This window comes from Mustela erminea, chromosome 7 (assembly GCF_009829155.1).
Source record: "Mustela erminea isolate mMusErm1 chromosome 7, mMusErm1.Pri, whole genome shotgun sequence".
In the NCBI taxonomy this organism is placed as follows: Eukaryota; Metazoa; Chordata; class Mammalia; order Carnivora; family Mustelidae; genus Mustela; species Mustela erminea.
The window spans coordinates 39,454,683-39,481,762 of NC_045620.1; the positions used below are offsets into that span (position 1 = coordinate 39,454,683).

At 35.2% G+C, this 27,080-nt stretch overlaps 1 protein-coding gene and 1 long non-coding RNA gene across 3 annotated transcripts in view; one reads left to right on the forward strand and one right to left on the reverse strand.

Annotated features, from left to right (window-relative positions):
• Nucleotides 1-27,080, forward strand: part of MACROD2 (mono-ADP ribosylhydrolase 2) — a 1,971,474-nt gene that overhangs the window by 518,906 nt on the left and 1,425,488 nt on the right. The gene's annotated exons all lie outside the window — the stretch shown is intronic.
• Nucleotides 1-27,080, reverse strand: part of LOC116595287 — a 48,314-nt gene that overhangs the window by 3,314 nt on the left and 17,920 nt on the right. The window contains exon 1 of one of the 2 annotated variants that reach the window (XR_004287609.1): nt 623-678. The exons of the other annotated variant lie outside the window; for it this stretch is intronic. This is a non-coding gene — a long non-coding RNA (uncharacterized LOC116595287). Of the gene's footprint in view, nt 1-622; nt 679-27,080 lie in introns of those variants that run through there. 2 annotated transcript variants of the gene reach the window in all.

Genomic DNA, 27,080 nt, shown 5'->3' on the forward strand with positions numbered 1-27,080 from the left:
TTTTAAGCATTGTATTTACTTTTATTTATAAAAGTTTATATAACCAGCATCTCATAATTTTCATTAAATACTATGATTATATGCCTTGAATCCTGGAGGATAAAGAGAACAATATTTATTTGTATAGATGTAAAAATGATATACACAAAATTTGCTTTCCATGGATTCAATGGAAAGAAGGGAAAGCTCTTTTCTTTCATTCATGTTTTGTCACATTGCAGGTATTTTACCAGTTATAACTTTCAATCAGAAATATTATTTTCATTATTGATTTTTCTTGGTTGGATTCATCAGCAAAATTTTAAAGTGCTAATGTGCCAGTTAATGAGATTCGACTTTCATTTAGAAATAGGATTAAGGACACACCGTAGGAAAAGTTTTTAAGATAGTTGGCTTAGCTGTTGAACCTTATACTTGAAAAGCATTGGACAATGAAAATTATGGGCAGTAATCGCTTAATATTTTACTTGATGAGGTTTCTCATTGAAAATAATGAATTGATTTTGTAATATACTTCTAATTTAAAACATTAAGATATGAAAGTGGGAGGTAACTTAGAAATAGAAGTGTGAACATTGACCCCAGAACCTCTATTTTATGATTAATTAAAATAAATAATCACCTTTTAGGTTCATAGTTTTGTTTTATTAAAGATAATAGATTCTTTTCTCTGATGTAGGCTTTATTTCATTAGCTTGTGGGTGTTTCATAAAACCTTTGTTTGATCCTTGTGTTCGACCTTTAGAAGAAAAATACAGATGGCTGCTCACTTAACAGTTTGAGAGTTTTCTGAGACTGTGAAGGTGCATAAGCTATAAACACTCAATAAAAACTGTACTCTGTATTTTGAATTTTAATCTCTTCCCAGGCTAGTGATATGTGAGATGATACTCTTCTGATGCTGGGCAGTGGCTGTAAACCATAACTCCCAGTCATTCATATGATCATGAGGGTAAACTACTGATATGCTTACAACCATTCTGTCCCCATACAACAATTTTGTTCTTTCTTTTTTAGTTTAGTGTTCTGTACATTACATGAAGTATCCAACTCTTTAGTATAAAACAGACTTTGTGTTAGATGATTTTGTCCAATTATAGGTTAATAGAAGTGTTCTGAGCACATTTAAGGTAGGCTAAGTCAACCTATGATATTTGGTAGTTGAGTGCATTAAATGCATTTTGACTTACAACATTTTCAACTTATAATGGGTTTATCAGGATGTAACCCCATCATGAGTCACAGTGGATCTGTAAAGATATTTACTCTTGAGTTTTCATGGCGGAAGTTCAACTTATTTTAAAATCTGAATTGCACTTAAATTAAAATGATACATCTTATCTTTATTGAATCTTTCATTGAGTTATGTGAAGAAATATTCTTTGTGCGTTGTGATAGCTGTTTTCCCTGTTAATAATATTAAGCATTGAAACAAAATTACAAAATTTTGGGTAAAATAGTGGTATCATTGCAGAGCAGATAACATGGGAGGGGATTTTTCACACATGTATTATTGGGGGAAAGAGACCCAGCAACATTGAGGGAAGGATTTTAGACACAAAAAAATATAGTAGACTGAGGAAATCAGAAAACCTTTTTGCAACAAACTCACATAAATTATGGGTAAAATATAATAAAAAATTAATATAAGTATATCAGACAGCTTTCAGGTAGGAATGGGAATCCTAGGATATAAACAAGGATTATATCCTTGGATCTATAAACAAGGGAGTACTGAAAAAAAAGTGAATTAGAACTATAATATAGACTATATATTATTGATGCCTTTGTGGTAGTATACATGGTGATGGGGGATTAGATACCAGGGTATGAGACTTGTTCTCATTTGGGGATACAAAATAGAACTGTATAAAGTTGGAGGTTAAAGCTTAGATTCTCATCCAAAGCTAAGATCTGTTACACTTGAAAAAATTCCCTATTAGCTCAAAAAAGGTATAAAGAAGATTCCTATCCCCCTCACCCACCTAAAAATTAAGTATTCCAAGCCTGCAACTTCATTGTGTTTAGTATTTAAATTTATATTACTTATGTCTATGAATCCCAAACCCAACAAATTAACATAAAAATTGGTCCTTGGGGTTATTATCAAAGGCAAATTTAAAATCACTCTGGAGGTAAATGCCCAATACTTAGGCCACAGGGTACTCTCACAAAAGAAAAAGCCCTGCCAAAATGATGTAAGTATCAGAAAATACAAAACACTTGAGGAAATTTAAAGTGGAGAAGGCTGATAAATGCTACCTAACCCAGGTAATCAAAGTCACAACCAGCAGTGATGAATCACGCTGATAAGATGTACCTTTAATATGATTAAATGAAAATGCTGTTTTCATTTTCACATTATTTCATCTATAACTCTAATCTAATTGAGTGATATATCAAACTTATTTTACTTTACTTTATTTAAAGATTTTATTTATTTTTATAATTGAGAGCGAGAATGAGCAGGAAGGAGAGAGAGAGAGAATCTTAAGGAGACTCAGTGCCTAGTGCAGAGCCTGATGTCGGTCTCAATCCCACAACTGTCAGATCATTACCTGAGCCATCCAGGCGCCCCCAGAGAAATTTTAATAGAAGGGTATTCTAAAAAATATTTGATCAGTATACCTCAAAACTATAAAGGCCATCAAAAACTAGGAAAAATCTGAGAAACTCTCAAAACTAAGAGGAATGTAATGAGATTTATCAGCTCACTGAAACGTAGTATTCTGGAGGCTATTCTGGAACAGAAGAAAACATTAGGTAAAATTAAGAAAATGTGAGTAAACTATGGAACTTAGATAATAATAATATGTTAATATTAGTTCATAAATTACAACAAATGTACCATACTCATTTAAAATATTAATAATAAGGGAACTGAGTGTAAGTACATGGGAACTCTCTGTACTATCTTCTCAATTTCTCCATAAAACTAAAACTCTTCTAAAAGATAGTGTATTCTGAAAAAACAGGAATCAGTCCAAAATGCACACCAAATATGTAAAAGTCACAATGATCATCAAGACTAGACTCCTAATCAGGGCTCCTGGGTGACTCAGTTGGTTAAGCATCTGACTCTTGGTTTTGGCTCAGGCCATGATCTCGTGGGTCATGAAATCAAATCCTATGATGGACTCACGCTAAGTAAGGAGTCTGCTTCAGATTCTCTCTCTCTGCCCTAACCCCTATGTGTATACTTGCTCTCTCTCTCTAAAATAAATAAGTAAATCTTTAAAAATTAAAGCTAGACTCCCATGAAACTAAGGTAGCCAGACAGCATCCTAATAGAAAATACCAATCAATATGTTTTACATGATTAAAAGTCTAAAAATGAGAGTCCAAACTCTAAGAAAATGATAAAATAACAAAAAGAGACAGATGTGAGAAAGAGAGAAATTGAAATCCTAATGTGAAATATTAGGAATATTAGTTAAATATGTGAAATTAAAAAACTCTAAAACAAATATGTATAAAATATTAGACATAACCAAAGAGAGAATTAATGACTTAGAATATAATACTGTAGTAATTACCCACAATGCATCACAGAGATGAAAATGGTAAATATGAAGACAGAAGAGCATCCAATATGTATACAATGGGAATTCCAGAAAATAAAAGAAAGAAAGGCAATATTTGAAGAGATGATAGTTGATAATTTTTCAGAATTGCCTCAGAGATAAGTTATCCCATAAAATGCACATACTGATTTCTAGTGAGAAAAAATTAAATCAAGCATTATAGTGAATCTATAAATACGAAAGAGAAAGGTAAAAACTTAAATGACACCAGAAAGAATTTTGTGTAAGAAACAACTTTTAGACTGACAGTGGAATTATCAGCAACAATAGATGCTAAAAGACAACAACATAACATTTGGGAAAAATGGATATTATTGTGGAACTTCTTTATCCACAAAAACTATCATTCAATATTAATGCAAAAATAGACATTTTCATATAAATATTGAAAAAAAATTAATCATAAACCCTGCTGAAAACTACCAAAATGTCAACTTGAGTAAGAAAGAATATGATTTGACTTTCTATACCTCAAAAAGATTGTTATGACAAGTCTACAGTATTATTATTTTTCAAAGTTTTTAGTGTAGAAGATTTTATACATGTAGAAATGTAGAGTAATGTTGTAATTCAATTTTCTCATCAAGCAGCTTCAGCAATTTTCAGTTCACAGCTAATGTTTCATCTATACCTCCATCTACTCAAAAACCTAGATTATTTTGAAGCAAATCCAAGAATCATAGTCTGTAAATATTTTGACATGCATCTTTAATAGGTTGGGGGTGTATTTTTACTCTTTTTATTTTAAGATCATAAAAATATGAATTTTAAACCTAAAAAAACCTCCATAATATCTTCAAATGTCCAGTACTGTTCATACTATTCCTTCTATTTTATAATTTTTTACAGTATATTTGCTTGAATTGGTATACAAATAAGATTTTTTCCCCTAATTGTTATATCTTTTATGTCTCTTTTAATATATGAATTCCTTCTTCATATCTGGTCTCAATATGTATCTCTGAAAGATAGTCTTTCTGTATGTTTTCGCTTTCAAGTGGATACCTACTTATTTTGTTTTCATTTTGTTTTTGATTTTGGGAGATTGCATTTTAAAATGTAGTTTTATAATTGGTAACATTTTATGTTACTTATATAATTCTGTTTCATAGTTAACTTTTTGGGAAAAAAGTAAAGTTTAAGTCATTCTGTCAAGAAATGTTTGGATAAGTATATCATACTCAAAGATAGTAATATATAATTGCAAAATAATAAAATAAAATAAAAAAACCCTGAGAGCCCCCTTTTCAGACATGGAAATTCCTTGTAAAAATTCTGGACTTTTATAAGCTTTCCTACTGTGTTTGGCTAGCTAAATGGTACCTAAGCTCTTAGACACAGAGATTTATATCCACCTTACCAAATGGCTCAGAGTTAGGAAGTACTTTACATAACTTCCAGGATATGTCTATTTATCTTCCTAATTATATAGTACCTCTGGTATAATGCTTGTGTAACTGATCTACTTGTATTAAAAGTCCACTTTTTCAAAAGTATACAAAGGAAAAGTTTGTTAAGTTCCTGTTTTAAATATCCATTCCTTACCCCCAAGGAGACTCTGAATGTGACCTGTAAGGGTACAGTGGGAAATAAAAGTCCAAGCATATATTACAGGTCATGTCTCTTGCATTGTAGGATCATTAGATTATATCCCTTCAGTTTACGGGGGAGATTGGTTTTCTTTACTGTATCTTTTGTGGCTCCCTAGTAATACAAGGTGGGACAGTTTCTTTAAAAGCAACTTTAAAATCTTTTTATTTTTAGCACTGTTAAGAATCATTTTCCATTCTTTGGAGCTGCCTTAATTTGATTCCAAACAGACGATGCAGTGAGGTGTAGGAAGGAATGAACCTGGCCACTTCTGAATGGCAGCAAATCCAAGGAGATGCCAGAAGTCTAATCACAGACATCGAGGATATTCCTCTATCAGAAAGTCCTTCTATTTTACATGATCACTTATTGATACAGTTCTGTCTTTGGCCAAAAGTCATTAATTGTTTTTGCTGTTATTTTTTATGAGTTAGGACAAATTCATTATTTTGTGTCCTAGTTTCCTTTTCTGAAAAGATGGTTATAATATGTAACAGCTTTACAGAGGTGGAATAACTAATTGCTCATTGTAAAGTGCTTTTCAAATACAAAGTGGTTATTACTGCAGTTGTCATTATTATTATCATTATAGTCTAAAACTGAGAGATGAAAGGTGCTGGATAATTGTAAGATATGGTGATGTTATATCCAAATAAAGAAGAGTAACTTGAATTGTTGGATAACAGAAATCCAAATATCTGTGTGTGGTAGAGGAGAGTTTTTTTTGTTGGAAGATAATACAGATAATTGTGCTTTAGTTAACCCCAAGTAAACCCAAAGATTTTACATGTAAATAGAGACAGAAGATTATTCTAACAGCAGTTCTTTCATACTGTGTAGTGGTAGTTGTAAGGAACCTTTCTTTCAACCATTTAAATGCCCAGAGTGAGAAATTATTATATCCTAGAATATGAAGTATTCCAGCTTCATGCAATATTACTAGGCCAGGAAAAGTGAGCTAAACACATCCTTTAAAACAGGACATTCACTGAGGCTATCACTGAAAGCACTGAAAGAGGAACAAAAAATATCAGGATATCCCTATTCAGGCAATTACTTGGCCCTGGGGAGGAGAAGGGATTCTATAAAACAGAACTGATGGCCCATTCAATGTGTTTGGCCAGCAGGCCGCTGGGCTAAAAAGTTGGAGGAGGAAGAGAGGAATCCAACAGAAGCTGACTGAACACATGAGGGGTAGAAGGGGGTGGTATCCTCAAACTTGGAGGACTGCAGAGGAGACCCATCAGGCCTCTCATCCTGGATCTGAATGGCATTTGCAGAGACTTGGGCACCGGTCTGGAGCCAATGGCTTGGTGCTGAGATCAGTATGAAGACTCCAGGTCTGAAAAGGTAACCTAAGTCAAACTCCAGCTCCTGAAGTATCTGAGTCTCCAAACATGGTTTCGAAAACAGGGATGAATAGAACTTATGTGTGGGGAGTGTGAATGGATTCAACTCTCAACAATTTGGAGGAAGAAGAAGAGGATAGAAAAATGTACAACATCAGTGCATTCTCTCAGAGATGATAAATAAGAGGTGATGTGTTAGGAGCTTGTAACTAAAACAGTTCCTCTGCTTCTGCTGCAGGGTTATTTCTGGCAAAAAAAAAAAAAAAAAAAAAAGGCTCATAAATGGTTGCAAGGGGCACAAAACCCTCTGCTAAAGTAAATATGCCAATTTCTGCAACTTCCTGTAGACTGAGCACATCCAAGTGCTCAGATTCACAAATGTGATATACATAATGTCCGTACCTGCAGGGTCAGCTTTGCAGGACATAGTTCACAACGACATTTGTTATCTCCAAGCCTCATTTCTACTATAATTATAAAAAATGTAATTCACTAGTTGGGTTTTGTTAAACCAGGAATGATTCTACATGCCTATTAGTCCGAAATCCCCTGCTCTTTGTGCCTTATTCCTACTCATCATCTAGATCTCTGTTTAGTAGTCCTCCAGCAGACCTCTCTGCATGGCCTAGACACATTAGGAGTACAACCCTTCCTGATGTGTCTCCATCTAAGTTAGTGTGTTTTCTTAGGTTAACTGTCTGTCTTCCCTGTTTAATTATAGGTTCTGTGATAGCATGGGCTGTGTCTGTCTTGTTCATTTGCTATATCCTCAGAACTGTGAAGAGTATCTGACATATACTAGGAACTGACCAACTAAATGTTGGACTGATGAATAAAGAAATGATACTAATAATTAACTTTTGTGGGATACTGGCTCTATTCTAGGCACGTACTAAGGGTGGTACCTGCAGTATCTCCTTCAGTCCTATCAGTTGTCCTAGGAGATGGGTACCATTATTCTCACTTTATGGGTGAATGATTGAAAGTCCAGAGAGGTTAGGATGACAGCATATTGGCAGATCCAGTATTTTTACTGAGTCTCTCTGACTTAACATCCTTGTCTTTTAATCATTACACCATTAATTCAAGGTTTTAAGTTAATCTGGAATTAATTATGGATATAAAGGCATAGCCATAAATTTATGTATCTTCAAATGCTCCTCTTTTTTTTTCTCTGGATAACAAATTTTGTTCTTGAAGTCCAGTGTCTTCTCCCTATGTCTAACTTTCATTCTCTGGAAATAGCTATGAAAATGCAGAATTATTTTCTGGGAACAGAAAGAAGCAGTAATTACTAAGCTTATCTGCCCTTCTGTTTGAGAATTGTCCCGCAGTTCAAGTAAGCTACAATGTCCATTCTTGAACCTAAGAGTTCTTCCCTATACTTCATCCTGAGAAAATAATATTTCCAATGCTCAGAATCTGTGAGGATTTTGTCATATTTTTAAATAAAAGAAATCATTATAAAACTGAAAACCTCTTTGACTTATTTTCCCAGTTTTATTTTTCCTACCCACAGAGAATCATTATCATGCATTTGATGTACATCTTTCTGTTTGTCATAGTTCTACATACCCATGTATCTATAAATAATAGGTAATATTATTTCATTTTAAAACTTTGTGTAAATACATTATATATTACTGGCATTTTTTTCAGTAAACATTGTTTAAACATATATTCATGGAGATAAAGGGACCACTAATTACAAAATGGTTACTTTAAGGATACTTTTGGTTGAAAGAAGAATGGCCTTCTGCCTTTAAAATGCAGGTCTATAAATAATGCAGCTTTTTGGAACATACATACCAGTTTGCAAAAATATGTCTTCATTATCTTGGTACAGCCAAGTCTTTTTAGTGAAGAAAAACTGTCATATTGGGCATACATTTTAGAAAAGGCAATAGTACTAAATCTTAGCTCCCATAAGTTGGAATGTAGTATAGTCGTGCATGTAGACAATATTAAGGTTGGTGCTCTTAAATTCTGTCTAGTTCTTCCTTGTACATATCAGGCAACACTAGTAGTGGAAAAGAAAAATTCATGCCAGTCTTTGGACCCGAAAGTTCAGAGGATATGCCAGTGCTTCTCAAATCCTTTGTCAAAGTATACAAAATGACCTTGATATAACATCTAAAAAGGTTTCTTATATTTGGTTATTTCCCCTTGAAATAAAGAACTCCAACAACAATTATTATTAAATAATGCTCTGAATTAGGGTTCTGAACTTTAGTGTGCAGTCAGAATTGCCTGAAGGGCTTGTTTAAACACAGATTACAGAGCCCCATATCCAGAGTTTCCAGTTTAGTAGGTCTGGGGTGGAGCCCAAGAATTTACATTTGTAACAAGTTCCCTGCTGAAGCTGGCATGCCCATCTGAGGACCACACTTTGAGAATTTCTCCTCTAAAAGAAAGTGATTAAAGAGCAGACTTAAAGCTATATAACAGTGAGGAGGTTGGTAAATCCTCTCCTCCCCAGCCCTCCCGACCCCACCCAAAAGGCAACTATAAACCTGGACAAAAACACCCCACAACCATTTCAGATCTCTGGAAATCAAACCGTGGAATACAATAGTCTGAGAAGAATTTATGCTTCAAAAGTTGTTGAACTTCAGATAAGAATGGTGGAACTCTTGACATTCTTGCTCTCATCTCTTCTTTCCTATTGTGATCAGTGTGGAAGTTCTGCAGAAAGGGGCAGGCTGTGTTGCTGTGGTCAAAAGAGACTCACTTGATTCAGATGTGGTGATGATCATGCCCAGCAGAGTTGTTAGTGGAAGTCAAGATCTTGTCCAGGGGAAGGGTCAAAGCCTGAGGTTGTGGCTGTGTTTAGGACAAGCATATTTCTGGCCAAGGCTGAACATGTGCCTTGGAGACCAGCTCCAAGATTTTTATATCCTCCCAGCCAATCCTGAGGCTGTATCTACATGCATAGAAGACACACAAAGCCCAGAAGAATATAAAAGCCAAAGAAGACCTGAATATAGTCTGAGCTTTGATTGTGCTCTCCTATCCACACAAAGATCTGTCAGCAGAGAATGGAAGCCTAACTCAGTCAGTGGTGTTTGAGCAAGATGACTGTCCAGTCATTGGCTGACAACTAGACTACAATGAAATGGGCAACCCATAGCAAGCTAGGATTAAAAATAAAAATGGGAATTTAAAAACCTAAGCAAAGATATAAGAAAAAATACCATGGGGAAAAACATTTTACAGATTTAGCTTAGGTAAGTTATTAAACAAAACAAGCATACAAAACAAACAAAAACAACTAAAGAAACAAACAAGCAAAAAAACCCCAAACCTCCCAACAATGATAACCCTCAGATGGAAAATAATCAGATTATAGAATTGTTACAATATATTATCCAAAATTACCAGTTTAAAAAAAAAAATAGAGAGAGAGAGAGACAGACAGACAGACAAGACATGAGAAGAAATGGGAAACTGAAGAAATATACAGTTAGGAAGTAAAATGGTGATTAGCAGGAGTCCAGGGAAATGGGGAGTTATTATTTAAGGGGTACAAAGTTTCAGTGTGGGAAGATGAAAAGTTCTGGAGATTAGTGGTGGTGATGGTTGCATAACAACATGAATGTACTTTATGACACTGAACTCTGCATTTACAGTTAAAATAGTAAGTTTTATGTTATATATATTTTACTACAGCAATAACAACAAAAAATGAGTAGACATTGTCAGTGAGTGTTCCCAGATATCTAGTGTAGCACACAAATAACTTATTATAAATACAGTGGACCCCTGAACAGTATGGGTTTGAAGTGGGTGGGTCCATTTTTACATAGAGTTTTGTTTTATAAATAAAGTAAATGTATTTTCTCTTTATGATTTTCTTTTTTTAAAGATTTTATATATTTATCAGAGAGAGAGAGAGAGCACAAAGCAAGGGGAGCATCATGCAGAGGGAGAGGGAGGCAGAAGGAGAGAGAGAAGCAGGCTCCCTGCTGAACAAGGAGGTCAGGGCTCAATCCCAGGATCCTGGGATCATGACCTGAGCTGAAGGTAGATGCTTAACTGACTGAGCCACTTAGGCATCTCTTTATGGTTTTCTTAATAACATCTTCTTTTCTCTAGCTTATTTTATTGTAAAAATATAGTATATAACACAAATAACTTACAAAATATGTATTAATTGATTATGTTATCAATAAGGCTTCTGGTCAATAGGTGGTTATTAGCAATTAAATCTGGGGGCAGTTAAAAGTCATACACAGATTTTTGATGGTGTGAGGAGTCAACACCCCTAACCCTTGTACTGTTAAAGGGTCAGCTGTATATTCAAGAAACTAAAGAACACATGTTTAAATAATTCAAGGAGTATGATGACAATGAATCAACAAGTAGAGATTCTCAATAATGAGATAGAAATGATCACATTCTAGAATGAAGAGTGCAGTAATTGAAAGAGCCCCAAGACAGCCCTGAAATCTAATAGCAGATTAAAGGTGTCAGAAGAGTCACTGAACCAATATAGAGCAATTGAAATTATCCAATCTAAAGCATAGAGAGAAAAAAAAATATTGAAGAAAAATGAACAGAACTTCAGATCTGTGGGATAAGAACAAGCATACCAACATGTGTGGAATGGGAGTCCCAAAAGAGAATAGAAAGAGGGGAAAAATAAATATTTGAAGAAATGATGGCCAAAATCTTATCAAATTTGATGAGAAACATTGATCCCCACATCTGGGAAACCAAAAGAACCATTAGTAAGATAAATACAAGGAGATTTACTCAACAGAAAAACTGTTGAAAGACAAAGACAGAGAAAATTAGGAAAGCAGCAAGAGAAAAATAAGTCATTGTATGCAAGGGACCATCAAATGATTAATGGTTAATTTATCTTCTGATACAATGGAGGCCAGAAGTTACTAAAATGACGTATTCAAAGTGCAAAACAAAACAAAACAAACAAACAAACAAAAAAAACCCCTTTCAGCCAAGAATCCAGTACCTACAAAACTTTAAAAATGTGGGTGAAATAAAGGCATTCCCAGATAAACAAAGACTACAGATCTTTCTTATAGGAAATACTGAACAGAAACACTTAAGTCCCCAGGCTGAAGGAAGACTATACCAGATGGTAATGTGAAACAATATACACACACACACAAAAGCACCAGACATGATAAATATGTGGGTTGATATAAAAGACTCTATAAATATATTTTTTCCTCATTTCTTCGGTTAACTTTAAAAGATATAAGATTTGTTTATAATATACATAAGTGGGCTACATATGACAGTAATGTGAATGAGGGTATAGAATGAATATATATTAGAGCAAAGTTTACATACTGAATTACAGAAAAGTTGAAAGAAGTCTTATATGTTAAAAGTTGAAAGAAACTCATATGTCCACCACCCAGATCTGATAAATTTGACTATCTTTGTCCTATCACACCTCTGTGTAGCCATCTGTCTATACACCAATTCATTTTTTCTTACGTTACTATATTTAAGACTACAAAATGGAAATGACCTAAATGTCCCATAGTAGGAGATTAATTAAATAAATCTGTGTGCTTCCACTCTATGGAATTAGATGCGATCATTCAAATTTTATAATTTTCAGACTATGGAAAATCCCATATTTAGTGATAAAATAAGAGAATATGAAAGTACTCACTGTGCGTTGTGATTTCAATATTACAAAACAAATTATACAAATAGAAAGAACCATAAGTGAATATAGAAAAATAAGAGATGCTTGATCTGTTAGCATTAGTGGAATTTTTGTAACTATTTTTTAGTTTTCCATTAAAGTTACTGCATTGTTTACTTCTTGTATACAATTAACATTTTAAAGTTAGGAAAATAAAACCATAACTGTAATGTGTATCCAAAATTATTTAGCAGGGCCGGGAATAAATTGGAATATCTTTTATTAACTAAGTGTATACTGAACACTTTCTAGTGCCTGCATACAGGAAGATGAATAAAAGGAATTCCTGCCCATCAGAAACTTACAATATATTTCAGACTACGTGTCTCTAAAGAATAACTATTTGATGAACAAAAATTATGCTGGGTATATTATGCAGGAGTAGAAAGAGTGGTTTCTGAACCCCGACTGCCTCTGTTTGCTTCCAAGCTTCATTTCATGCCACCTGTTTGATATCGGGCAAGTGACTTAAACCTTTCTTTGCCTCAGTTCCTCATTTATAATAAGGCTGAATATAATTCCTGTTTCTCAAATTTGTGTGAGAAGGAAATGAGTCCATACAAGGTAAATGCTGAGAATAGTCCTGGCACATGATAAGTACTAAACAAATACTGGCTGTTGTTACTATTTAATATTAATGTGTTGTTTTTAATATTCTGTAGTCAGATTCTTGTTCAAACATCAATTGTGTTTTTAACCGTATTTTTATTTATATGCTCTAATAAAACAAAAAAATAACATAATTATGTTTAAATGTTCAGACTTTAAAACTTTAGATTTTATTTTAGTTTGATATATTTAAATCCCCTTTTAAAAATCTTTAGTGGCAAAACAGCCATTAAGAAATGTGAGGAAAAATCCATCTCTAGCTAAAAACTTACTGTTTTAGGGTACAGATTGATACTCTGAGATAGTCTCATGCTTTCAACTATCTTAACAGTGGTGCTTTAAGTTTTCTAGATTTACAACAGCCTTTTGAACTGCTCAAGGATTACATTTGATCAGGACATGTGGTTAGATGAAAAGCAGTTTCTCTTTAGCTGTAAGCCTAATGCCAATAGAAGGTTACATGTGTCTTTTGAGTGTTCAGATTTTTTTGATTCCTTGGTAAATATTGTGTGATTCCTGGTAAAAACAATGAAATATTTTGAGAATAATAAAGAGTGAAACACATGAAAATTTAGATGCTTATCTCATAGATCACCAAACAAAAGAGAACATTTATTTACTTATTTATGTGTCTTTACCTCCTTTCCATGAGGAGTTGGAGGTGGAAAAGTTGCCAGGTTTAGTTCTCTCTCTGAATATTTTAGTGTCATTAAATGGGAATAATTTGGATCACGTACAAGATTGTGATGAAAATGATGGAATGATGTAATGACTTTGGAGCGAGTTTTATCCTGTCTCAGGAGACCTCATAATTGGATTGTGTTTATGGTAGATGAAGGAGGAGAAGAGATATAAAAATGGAGTAATCTCTTTATATTCAACCGACTTTCCAGTCTATATTACAGTTTTTAATTTCAAAAGAGCACAAAGAATTTGCCTAGTTTGCCTATTCCATACAGAAAGTCCTTTTGAAGGAACGTTTGTTCACAAAGTAGAACTTAATTTTTTAAAAATTCTGTTCTATTCTTCTGTTATTTTTATATGAGTTTCACAGGGAAACTCTAAAACGAAAGTGGTGAGCTTTTAATAACCTGATGTCGCATGATAAGTACTGGGAAAAGGTAGATGCAGGGAATGGACGATACGGCAAGACTGTGTGGGGCCAGTTTCAGAACCGCAGGTCAGGTCGGTAAACCCTTTCTTCGTAAGTCAGAAGGTAATTTAAGATTAACTACATGATTGCTTTCTTCCTCACCATCCTTTGAGATGTTTGGCAAGACAGAATTAAAGAATGCCAGATTTTAACTGTTTGTCAGTGAACTGCTTTTCCTTAGAGCTGATGCAGTTGGTTATCTAAGGGAGACTATTCAGATGATGATGAAGTTAAGAGTTGTCAGGAGTGAAGTTGACGATTAAAGTGATATTTGAGTAAGAAATATTTTTGATATATATATCTTATAAATATATAATGGAAATTATATATTATGTGTTTATATTAAATATATTTGTATGAATTGTTTTTATATTTATATATTATATAATATATAAATGTATAAAGACTATTCCCAGTCCAGTTAACGTCTATGGTCTTTTTGGCTTTTTTATCCTGAAAATGGTTTTAGATACCTTTATTAGAGATAATCCGAAATATTCTGAAAGATATTTCACCTCATAAAATTAAGTTAATAACTTCAAACCAAAATATATAACTAACTTCACACTCAAAATATATAAATATGATGTCTGCTGAGTTTGGCTTATGAAAAGCATAGTATTTTTTTTTTTTTAGGTTTTGTAGTATAAGAATCTCCACATAAATTATACAAAGGTGCTGACATTGAAAAAAGGTTGTATATTTTGTTGCAAGTTTGATTTAATCATCTCCTCTAGGACACTATACTTCAACAATTATGAGCTACAATAAAATTTTATTCTGTACAGAGCTTACCACTGCACCTCTATCCTAACTTGCTCCATAGCACTGCACCAAACAATTCAATGAAGAGTTAATTTCTTTCAACCTATTTATTTTTTAAGGTGTACAATCTGGAGGAGGAAAAATGAGGATTTCAATTGTATTTGAAATGAGATGGAGAGTTAATAAGACAGAGAGATAACAGAAATTCTGTTCTAGCTAGCAGGGATTCCCAGGGAGGTCAGGAGTAGGGTAGACTGAAGAGGCAAAAATGAATTTAAAATATATAGGCAGAAGGAGGAGTGTTTGTCAAGGCCCATGATCTATGATACAAGCTAGAGCAAACAGGTAGATTTTCTCTTCCAAAAGGAGGATATATTGAAAGGAAAATTAAGCTTAAGGGGAACCTTGAAAGTGATTTGTAGAAATCCCATAACAAGTGAGTTGTCCTTTGTTTCGCAGTCCATGAGGAAGCATTCTGCATCTGTCATCTGACATCTGATGAGAAAGAACATTGAATTCTTAGAGTCAGGGAGCTCCCCCTGTCAGGGAAGGCCAAGATACAGTGTGTGTGTAATTGCAGGGCTGGGTAAGTGTGGCGGTGGGGGATCTATAAGGTGTAGGAGGCAGTAGGCCCCTGTTAGACTGGATGAATGAAAGAAATACTGGTTAAAGGAGGGTAGAGGGAGGGAACATTAAAGTCAGTCAAGAAGAATTCTAAGTGCTTACTCATTTGGAAATGAACAGAGGCCTTGCTGCCCAGAAGCTAGCAAATAGCTTAAGAAGTAATGTTTCCTGGTGGATAAAGCAGTGGTCAGGGAGGAATTTCCGTCACTTGAGTTTGTTCTTGTCTCTCTCACGGGCACACATGTACTTGACTTAAGAGGAGCTTTTCTTATCTGAGACCAGCCTTGCCCTTTCATGCCTCACAGGATAAAGTAGCCAGAGGTAAAAGATCAAAGTTGAAAGAGATCATCTATGAGGAGAAAAATCTTTTCTACCTCATGTTTAGGATTTTCTATTTTTCTGTCTTGATTTCGTAGCAAAACTATTCAAGTATCCAGAGCCCTAAGTTGTGCCATTTGCATACCTGACATCATGTGCAAATGGCAGTGGTTGATGGAATTTCACTTGGGGTCTGATGGTACCCATGGAAATTCAGAGGCTCCAAATGACTGCTTTTCTCTTATATATCGAGAAGCCCATTCAAACTTTTAGGGCTCTGCCAACTTGGCAATAGGAACAAACTTCTCATGCTGGGATTCTTTTAGTTTGAACGTTTTGGAGTGGGTCTGGGTCTGATGAGTGAGGTTCTGATAAATGCTGTGTGGAGTCCTCGTGAGGTCTTTTTATTTGTTGACTGTAAGCTTTTCATCATTTGACATGAGAGAGAAACATTATTCCTTTGCAAGGGTATTCTCTCTTTTTTTTTTCCTGTTTCTTTAAAGTTATCCTAGAGACTTTTTCGTTACCATATGAAATCATAAATTCTCCAGGCAGATGCATGTTTTGACAAAGTACCTTAGGGAACTTGGCAAAAGTTTAAACAGGTCCTAATTGATAGGACTTAAATGCTGTATATGGTAATTAGTTTTGTTAAAACAAACAAACAAACAACAACAACAACAACAAAACCCCAACCCCCCCACACACACACCCTAAAATACTCCTTGTATTTTTTCTTCTTTAATTCTTCCAGGTTTTTTCTCTAAGACTCCAAATTCATCAGTTAAAGCAATTAGGTTAAGGACATAAAATAGTCTTAAATCTCCTAAGGGCTTGAACACACTGGTGAAAATTTTAAAGTTTACAATAAGTTTACAAGTTGCCAGTGGAGACTTATTTTCATAGCTTCTTAAATGAAATCCCCAAGCAGAATAAAGAAATTGCAGATAATGGCCACAGAAGTAAGAATACATTAAAAACAACAACAGCGGGGCGCCTGGGTGGCTCAGTGGGTTAAGCCTCTGCCTCTGGCTCAGGTCATGATCTCAGGGTCCTGGGATCGAGCCCCGCATCGGGCTCTCCGCTCAGTGGGGAGCCTGCTTCCCCCTCTCTCTCTGCCTTTCTCTCTGCCTGCTTGTGATCTCTCTCTCTGTTAAATGAATACATAAAAAATATATATATAAAAGAAGCACTAAACAAACAAACAAACAAACAACAACAACAACCACTTATTTAAAAACTAGATACATGAGTGTATTTATTTTGGTATGTCTAGATTATTCCTAATTGAATGAAATGATATTAAAACAAATAATTTTTATGACTCTCCTATATCAACTCGTTAATATATTTTGTGTCTCAAACTCTGTCTTTCTTAATGTTCTTCTATAAGCCACCATTACGTTTATCTAGTTCTTACTAGATAAAGAAGTGCTTTTAAATTCTTTCTCCCTCTCTTATGGAATAAAAGACTCCCCAGAATAGTATGCCATTTTTGCTTTAATTTATGAAATATGGCTTATCTATGGCTTTCTCATCTAACGCTTAGTATTATGGCCTTTATACTTTTCAAAGTGCCATAAGGGGTAGCTTCCTCACTGGCCTCATGGTAAGGTGATTTGCTTTTTCATCACTTCCCAAGTCAAAAGTAAGTGAGTTTGTTGTCTCATTATATTGTGAGATACTTAGAATTAGGGGCAAAGGAGAAGGTTTGACTCTGAGGGCTAGAATAATATGACACAGACTTCTAATAGACCACTGAAGTCTGAATTAAGAATAAACTATATTCTTAATAAAGAAGTATTGCCAAGGAGCAGCTATTTAGCCTGACAACATCTCCCAGTCTCCCTTGCATCTAAGTGGGCCTTGTGTCTAGTTTTCATAAATGGAATGTGAAAGAAAATGGTATGTGTCATTTCTAAGCCACAGCTGTTAGGAAACAGGTGTGACTTCTTCATGTTGTCTTTCCCTGTCTGCTGGCTGTGAATAGAAGCCTCTGAGAACATAGAGAATGCCAGAGCCACAAGATCAAAGGTGTGTGGGTCTCTGCATTACTACATGGAAGAAGGCTGTGTACCAGCAAGAAACAATTACATTGGACTGCTGCATGTGCACAAGATAAACTTCTCTTGTGTAAAACCACTGAGTTTTTTATGGCAGCTAATGTTACCTTCACTAATGCAGGTGAAGAAATCTTGCTGCTTGTCATTCTTGGAGGGGTCTCCTAATCTTGTGGACTATAGAACTGCTTTAGTGGGTTGAATGGTACCAAGACCTTTTGAATTAGAGAAGTCTGCTCTACCAAAAGATCTTGTTTATAATGGATGCATTCAACACCTTCCACAAAGTGCTGACTGCAAAACCTAGAACATCTGCAGCTAGGACTTCCATGGCATGTTTTGCACTTTCTGGGAAATGGCAACTATCTAGAAAATATGCTTGCTAAAGAAGCATCAAGGCAAGAAATGGAAAGGATTTTCACAATTCATGAAAGAATATTCTAGATGAGGAGCAATACTTAGATAACTAAAAGAGTAGAGTCTCATTGAAATAGAAATAATGAAAGAACTGGAAGAACTTCATGGAAAAGAAGTGCTCTGATGAAGATGGAAGAAGTGTACTTAAGAAGACCATCCAAGTATTCTGGAACTAAAAAAACAAAACAAAACAAAAAACAAACAAACAAAATCAAAATACTACCAAACTCAACAGATGACTTGAAAAAGGAAGATAATCTTGTTGTATATCATTCAGAATTAATTTTGTGGATCAAGGATATTGCTCTACAATATAGAGCAAAAATAGAAATAAAATCCATTTAATTACAGAACTAATTCTGAAAATCTGAAATTTACATGGAAATCAAAGCGCTACTTTTATAAACCCTTTCTACATCTGAGTATCCTGTTTTGCTTAAGGAATATTCCCTACCTCAGAGTTCTTAAAATAACCTATTTTCTAATGTGGCTATCTTAATTTTGGCATTTAATATTTTTAATGATATTTATTTATTTATTTATTTATTCTTACTTTCTGTATAGTGTGAGATAGGAGTTTAAATTTACTTTTTCTGCACAGATGCCAATGTCACAGCTCCATTTAGTAAGAAAACGAAGCTTTCCCACTATTTGAAATGCAACTTTTATCATATATTGCATCCTCTGGGTATATATTTTCAGGACTCTTATTCTTTTTTACTATTATTTTGTCTATTCAAGTAGCCATAGCATGCTGTATTGATTATGGCATCTTTATAGACTTTTAAAATACCTGATGGGGAAAGTGCTCTTTTCTATTTTTGCAAAAAAATTTTACTTCCTATTCTTTTTAATTTTAAAATCATTTGCCAGTTTACAACAGTAAGCACAAAACATTGACATTGTAATGGTTTTTAATTCTTACTTTGTCTTTTATACAATTTTGAAGTTTTGTTTATGAAGATACTGTAACTTTATTAAGAACTTGTTCTTATATATTTTGTAGTTTTATATTGCTTTGGTAAATAGAATTTTTTTTCATGCCCACTCATAATTGGTTGTTATTCTAGTGAAATGCTATTGAACTTTTTTTTTTTTTTTTTGCACCTGACTATGTATTTTTATTTTTATTTTTATTTTATTTTATTTTTAATTTCCAGCATAACTTTTAAATGTTTATTTAAATCCAGCTACCAGGGGCTCCTGGGTGGCTCAGTGGGTTAAGCCGCTGCCTTCGGCTCAGGTCATGATCTCAGGGTCCTGGGATCAAGTCCCGCATCGGGCTCTCTGCTCAGCAGGGAGCCTGCTTCCTCCTCTCTCTCTCTGCCTGCCTCTCTGCCTACTTGTGATCTCTCTCTCTGTCAAATAAATAAATAAAATCTTTAAAAAAAAAAAATCCAGTTACCATATTGAATTCTCTTATTGCTTGTTTGTTAAATTTGAAATAAAGACGTTTTGTCTTTTTTCTTCCTAATACTTGTATCAGCCATATAATTTGAGAGTCTTATTTCATTAGCTAGAACTTCAAATGCAATGTTGAAATAATAGCCGGTAAGTAGGAGTCCCTGTTTCTTTCTTTGAATCAAAATGGCTTCATTGTTTCACTATATTTGGTGTTTACTATTGAATTTTGATAATCTTTAAGATGAATCTTGTAACCCCTGTGTTAAATAGATAATTTAGATGGTTGCTGAATATTATCAAATGACTTTTAGGTGTTTGTTGATATATTGGTTTTCTCCTCTTCTTTATTAGAGGAGGTTTTGGTATCCAAGAGTGCAAGAAAGAAGTCAAGAAAGGAGTGGTCCTTCATATCAAAATATAAAGCCTGGTTCCTACCCTTGTGAGCCATTCACCAAGTAGCGGAGAGAAGACTAACATGTTTATATTAGCTCTTCATAGGAACCTCTCAAAGTCTTCTTTCCTTAAGAATTTATCTTTTTTGAGAGCCAGTGAATGAAAACTGAGGATTAAGCTGTTAATAATAGCTGACATTTATACTGAGTTCACCATATGCCAGTTGCTATGCTAAGTACTTCATATACACATTTAAATGAGATTTTCTTTATATCCCTGTACCTGCAGGTCTGTCTCCTATAGAAGAGTGAGCATTTTCACAGTGATGACTGCATATTATTTTTCTCTGTATTCTTAATACCTAGCAACATGCCTGGCATATAGTAAGCATTTCACAAATGCTTGGTGGATGAATAAAGAGTGTGTATGAATGTAATCTAATTGGTGGTGAGGATAATCAGCCTGTTCACGGTACCCTGAGTCACAGTTCTTTTTATGTTTGTTTTCTGTTTCTATTTCACTATGGTTTTCCTCTGCTAATTCATCCTTGTGGTTAGTACAGGCTCTGGCTGTCACTTTACTATCCATGGTTATAGCCAGTTCTTATATTCTGTCAGCTAGTTATTCCATGGGAAATCTTTTAATCAGGATTCTCTTTGTCTGCACTGAGATGGCTTATACCTTCTGACACATCCCTTTTCACTACTACAGGGCAATGCTGTCGGCTGGGTGGTGTGGATAGTAGGCAGCACATCCCGTCAAGGTAGATGAGCCAGGATTTTCGGTTTGTGTTTGTAGCATCTATAGGGGTTTAGCAAAGCCCCTTACAGGCCACTGTGATGAGAGGAAAGATAGAAGACTTCCAAGCTCCCCTCTAGTTCCAGTCACAGCAACTCCGCTGCTGTTTCTTTTACATATTCATCTTTTGAGTGAAATACTGTTATATATGACCTATTTGAAAACCACTGGGTAGAAAATTCTAGAAAAATCCACAGTTTAGGCTTCTGTTCTTTTTTAAAATATCACTGTAGTCTGTAAGTAGTGGAAATAGCCATGTAAATAACTCATCTAATGTGCCCTTAATATTGGAAGGTGGAGGCAATATAGTATATTTTTGAAAATAAATCAAAACAAAACAAAACAACTTCACCCTCAAAAAAACCAAGCAAATAAAAAACAAAGCCAAAATCAGATGTGAGGATAAAGAGACTTTTATAGACTGGTTAGTCTCAGCAATAAATCCAGAAGGAAGTTCTTTACTCTGGGTTTGAGAAGCCTATAGCAGTCTACACAGAGACCATTGTTGGGTGAGGCAACTCTACTCTTTTGGGCTTGTCCCTTTAGCTTCTCAGTGGGTGCCAGAGGCCTATGGTCTACACTACACAGGCATTGCCCTTTTTTTATTTGTGGAACCTCTAATTAATTCCTTCCCAACAGGCTTTGTGGTTTTTTAAAACTTTTTGTACCTTGCCCCCTGCCTGTTTTGTCTTTTCTCTATGTCCTTTGGCCCAGGTTGCCATTTTTTTAATTTACTTGGATGGGATTAAGGTCTTCTAATCCATTCCATGGATAAAGGCAATAAAAAAATCTACCCTCATGGGTCTAGTCTCAACATCAAGCATTATAATGTAAGGTCCCAACTCTAAAATATAAGCTCACTGAGGTCAGGTGTTTTAGTCTGATTTTATTAACAAATGTTCCCCTACACTGGGGTGCCTGGCTGGCTCAGTCATTTGAGCATCTACCTCTTGATTTCAATTCAGGTTGTGATCTCAGGGGTTGAGGGATTGAACCCTGCATCAGCTCCATGTTGAACATGGGGCCTGCTTGAGATTCTGTCTCTCCTCACTCTGCCCTTCCTCTTCTCTCTCTCTTAAATAAATGAATGAATGAATGAATGAATGAATGAATATTTCCCTGCCTCCTAGAGCATTGCTTGGTAATTCATTTAGTATTTATTGAATGAATGAGTGAATGAATGAATGAAGCAAATGCCCATGATACAGTTGGACCTTCTATACTGCCAAGACTGAATGTTTTTTTTTGGCTTATCCATCTCTGTATTACTAATTATGCTAAAAAGATTTCTTTGCTTTTAGAAGTGGTAAGAGAAGATCCTATTCTGTGTTTCTGTTTTCATAGGTCTACTTTCTGAAGAAAAAAATAAAAAATAAAAGCTAGTATTTTCTTGTTTCTGAAAAAGGGAGTAGGAGGATACCTACAATTCCTTTCACTCTCTCTCCCAGAAGAGCCCTTTGTGGCCTCACACATGGATTGTTTGCTTTGTCCTCTAGTTACCAGCAGGCAGAGAGAGCTTGATGTTAATCACTGTATTCTCCACATCAGTCTCCACAAGTAACATCCTTCCTGGCATGCCTGATTCCTCAAACTGCAGTTGATTTGGGGACATATTTTCCATTGGTCCCTTGAGGGGAGTTATCATTTTCTACTCTACCTGTGGTGCAACTGTCTATCCCTACCCTGCTTAAAGTATTTGGTCCTCCTTCAATTATATTTTCTGTGTCTTGATGCCAGTGGCATGACCCACAGATTCAGAATCAGAGTGTCCAGCTTAGATCCCCATGTTGGTATAAGGGATGTGCCGCCTCTCTTGGACTGTTTATTATCACTGAGCCTCCTCCCGCAACAAACCAGGGGACTCCATCATCTAATAGTTTCTCATCTCCTTTTTTCCTCATGGTTGTTGGGCTCCTAGTAGACCTCACTGGGAGCATGTAGGGTTAAGGCAGTCATGACCATTAATTCCAATGTCTGTTTTTCACAGGTACATCAGTATTGGTCTCCAACTGCATTTTATAAAATAGCTGAGATCCTAACTAGTCCACTGATGAATGTCACACATTGAGTCCTCTTCCAGAAAATTTCTAGCTTATGCTTTTTTGGTACCTCCAAATTCTGTAACAAGATCCAATTCTGGGTCAGCCGACACTGTAGCAGAGCACTTACGTGTCTGCATATATTTTTCTATTCACAAGAGTCCAGAGGCTAACTTTAATGGTCCCATTATTGCCTCCAATATTTGCATTTTGATCATTCTCGGGTTGACGAAGGCCTGTCTCATTGTGAGAGGTTTGTTGATCCGGAAATCATTCTTGATAAAATGCTAATGAAATCATGCACTTTAAAATATCCTTAGTTTTCTAAGATTGATGGAATGTGCTCTTCAAGTTATGGTTACATTGGTCATTTAATTTATTATTTAGGAGTGCCTGGGTGGCTCAGTTGGTTAAGCATCTGCCTTTGGCTCAGGTTGTGGTCCCAGGGTCCTGGGATCAAGTCCTGCCTCGAGCTTTCTGCTCAGCAGGGAGCCTGCTTCTCCCTCCCTTTCCCTGACACTCTCACTGCTTGTTCTCTCTCATTCTCTCTGTCTAATAAAAAATAGAGAAAAAAAGAATTTATTATATAGCACATGGTGCTTTAAAAGTGAAAGGGAGTGATATTTATAATAATATTGGGTCAGAAGTTATAAACCAGGACAAATAGTCATTTTGGTTATTGCAGAAATCTCCTGTTGAAAAGCCTGTCTCTAACTTATATCAACAAATCACTTCAGAACTCCTCTGAGTTCGTCTCTCGTCTTAAGGTTTCACTTTTTTCTGACGTGTGAATGTCCTTTCTAATATAATTCAGTGATCTGAATTCACCCACCCTTCAAATTCTTCATATTCTTAGTTCCCTTCTCCATCTTAGCCTTAGAGGCTGGTTAGGGCTTTAGAGGTGCCCTAAGCTTTCCATTGAACAAAAACCAGTTGACTAGAGAAATGGAGGCTTTCTTTTCCTATTTATTGTAGTAAGTCAGAATTTCACTCTCACTTTGTCCCAGTGCCAAGTATGGACTAGTGGTGGCTAGGCAGGAGTGATGGAGAGGGGAAAGGGAAGGACAGGATGAACAAAGGATGCATACCATTTAGTTACGTGTCAGAACCTATTATAGTCATGCTCTTGGCCATTGCCTGCATTGCCTCTCCCTCACTGCTCCCTTGATTACTCCAAGGATCACACTGAAGGGGAAAGGAAGGGTGTATTTAGAATACTCTCTCCTGCTCTTCCTTCATCCTGTTCACAAATGCTTCTCAAGTGCTGGATCTCATTAGCTTCCCCAGTTCTTCTTCATGGTCTTGAGTGGCTTCCATAGCAGAGCCTGAGTGGCTTCTCATAGCAGAGCTTCAAGCTTTTTCACATGCCTCACTCTGGATTGTTTTTACCTCACAAGAACTCCCTTAGCAGGCTAGGGGTCAAAGCTGGAGAACCTTCAAAGAATGAAAGTTTGGGGGTTTGGAAAGAGTCCCAGTTTTTCTTTTTTCCATATCTAGAACATGGTAGACAAAATGTAGTTTTGGCATCCTAGTTTAGAATTCTGAAATGATTTTCTCATTGAAAGCCCTTTATAACTGGTCATTTTGTTCTAGAATGCTACCAGTAGTAAGTGCCCTTTGATAATGATGTTGGTGTTTAAATAGACATTTGTGTTCTTATTTGCCACCCTATTCACCAACTATGACAATATTCCTATACAAAAATCTGAGTTTAGCTCTCTAAGTTTGCTTAGATGAAATTGAGAGATATAGCCTATTTATAGTTAGGTCTATTTACACTTTTCACTGGTTGTCATTTGAACACATTCAGTTCCAAGCTGTTGAAAGTTACCAATGTTAATGATAATGATGAGCATTCATGTTTATTAAACATCCACCTTGTAGGTGGTGCTGTGCTAGTCACTACATTATCATTATTTTCCATACCCATACTGTGATGCAAGTATTATTTTTATGTTACAGATGAGGAACGTGAAGCAGGGAGAGGAAAAGTGAGGTGCTTGAATGGTAATGGGAATTTACACAGTGGTAAATGATGAAGCTAAGCTTCATGCCCAAACTTGTCAGACTCTGTAATTAACATCTTTCTACATGCCATGTGGTTACCTGTGCCCAGCCATATCTAACTATATTGGTATGCCTATCTTAGGTTATGAACAATTTTGAGTGATGCTGTACCCTATTCTGTAATTTTATTGGCATTTAGGCATATTAATTAGAACAGTTGGATCTTAAAGCACTTAGGATAACTTTTTAGATCACTTGCATTTCTAAAGAGTGGTAAGTGAAGATGTCAAATAAATTATATATTCACATTAATTTCAAGTTGCCTGTTGTGTTTGCCCCTCTTCCTTCTAGTTTTATATTCAGCGGAGCTAGCAAATACTGGATCCATGCTGATGACCAGCTTAAATCTTTTTTGAAAGTGCTCTCTGAGTTTGGAGGGAATTAGAGAAGTTGTGGGGACAAAACATTTACCACAGAACTGATTTCTAAAGACAGGGTAGTAAGTAAGACTGATGTCAGGATTCTGATTAAAAAAGAACAAAACTGGGACACCTGGCTGGCTCAGTCAGTGGAGTGTCCAACTCTTGATCTCAGGGTTGTGAATTTGAGCTTCACAATGGGTGTAGAGATTACTTTAAAATTAAAAAAAAAAAAATCTGAGAAAAAAAAAAACAACCAAAGTCCTTTCTACTATCATGATGGCTGTAATCAAATAGCTTGCATAGCTTAGATACGATAAAAATTCAGTGAAAGTAACCAGAATGCCAGAATGACTCTGACATCAGTATTTTTCATGTCCCTCTCAACCTAATCATAATTCTTGTGGTACTTAAATTGCATAGAAATATATTTTTCACACTGTCTCTAAATCCTGGTTCTCTTTTTTGTTATCTTTTTTTTATTTCTCAGTTAAAATAGAGTGGGTAAACATTACACAAATTCTGCCGTTGCAGAACATCTATTTTGAGAGTAATTGTGACTCTATGAAGATCCAGTGTTATCTTTCAGAATTTCATTTATATTCTGCCTATTCACACTTTTCCATTTTTTTTTCCATTTTACTTTCTTTTTTCCAAAAAAAAAAAAAAAAAGACATTAGTAAATCAAGAGAGCCATCTTGTCTTGTCTATATGCTTCAAATTAAGCTGTCAGCTATTGTTAGTAGTTTTGGTTGGAATTTTCTCTTCATAGAAGTCTTTCAAGTTTGATTTATATTTCTTTTCAGAATTCATTTTTGAGATCAACCGTTCAAAGGCATTGACAACAGTCCTTACATCAGCTAGTTTTCCAGAATATACTTACAACCAACCTTGATTACATAGGCATCAAAAAAATAGATTTCTAGTGAACAACTTGAAAACCACAAATAAAATATACATCAATGGATGATACTAACATTATAGGAAATATGCTAACATACCATTTTTTTTTTTTAACATACCATTCTATAGAAAGAATGCTCTGGGGACAATGACTCACACTGTACATTATGAAATCATGAATTTCAGCAGTTACGTTTTCTGTGATTTACATTAAAACAGCTAAGAAAGAGTACATGTTTGGAAAATTATTTCTTAATGATCTGTTAGAAACATCCCCAAGCATCCTAATGTGTATCACATGTGGTTCAACTGAGCTTGTGAAGTTTGATGACACACAATTCTGAATTAAATGACTGCCTCTAAATTTAGTCTTATTTTCCAGGTCCACTTAAGGGGCAGTTATTCTAAACATTATGGTTTAGGGAAAAAGCCTGATTAAATAAGTGTCTTTAGGAGGCTGAGAAAAACAAGCAGCCCGGTTCATGAAGAAGGGACTTGGTTCAACAGGAATGGGTGAGACCCTCTCTAGTTTTGCCTTTCTCAATTCTGTCCTCAGTAGCTATCAGTATAATATAAACTAACATCTTATATAATTTTATTAACCTTAATGTGAGGTAAGTCTAACCTTTAAAAACTCCCACTCCCACTACAGAATAAAGTCTACACTTCTTACAGTGGTACATAAAGTTTGTGATCTAGCCCCAGCCTAACTTAATTAGCCTTTTTGCTCATCACTGTCTTGCACTTTTATCAACCTACACTGCTTATACTCCCTTCCTAATCTCCTGCCATTTCTTACGCCTTTGCCCTTATTGCCTCTTCTGATTGAGATACTTTTTTTCATTCTAATATCTATTCACCTCACTGATGGATTATTTCAAGAGTCGGTTGATCCTCTATTGCTCAGGGTGGATTAACAAATGTTACAAATGGTCAGCAAATGTTAACCATCACTCCAAGTG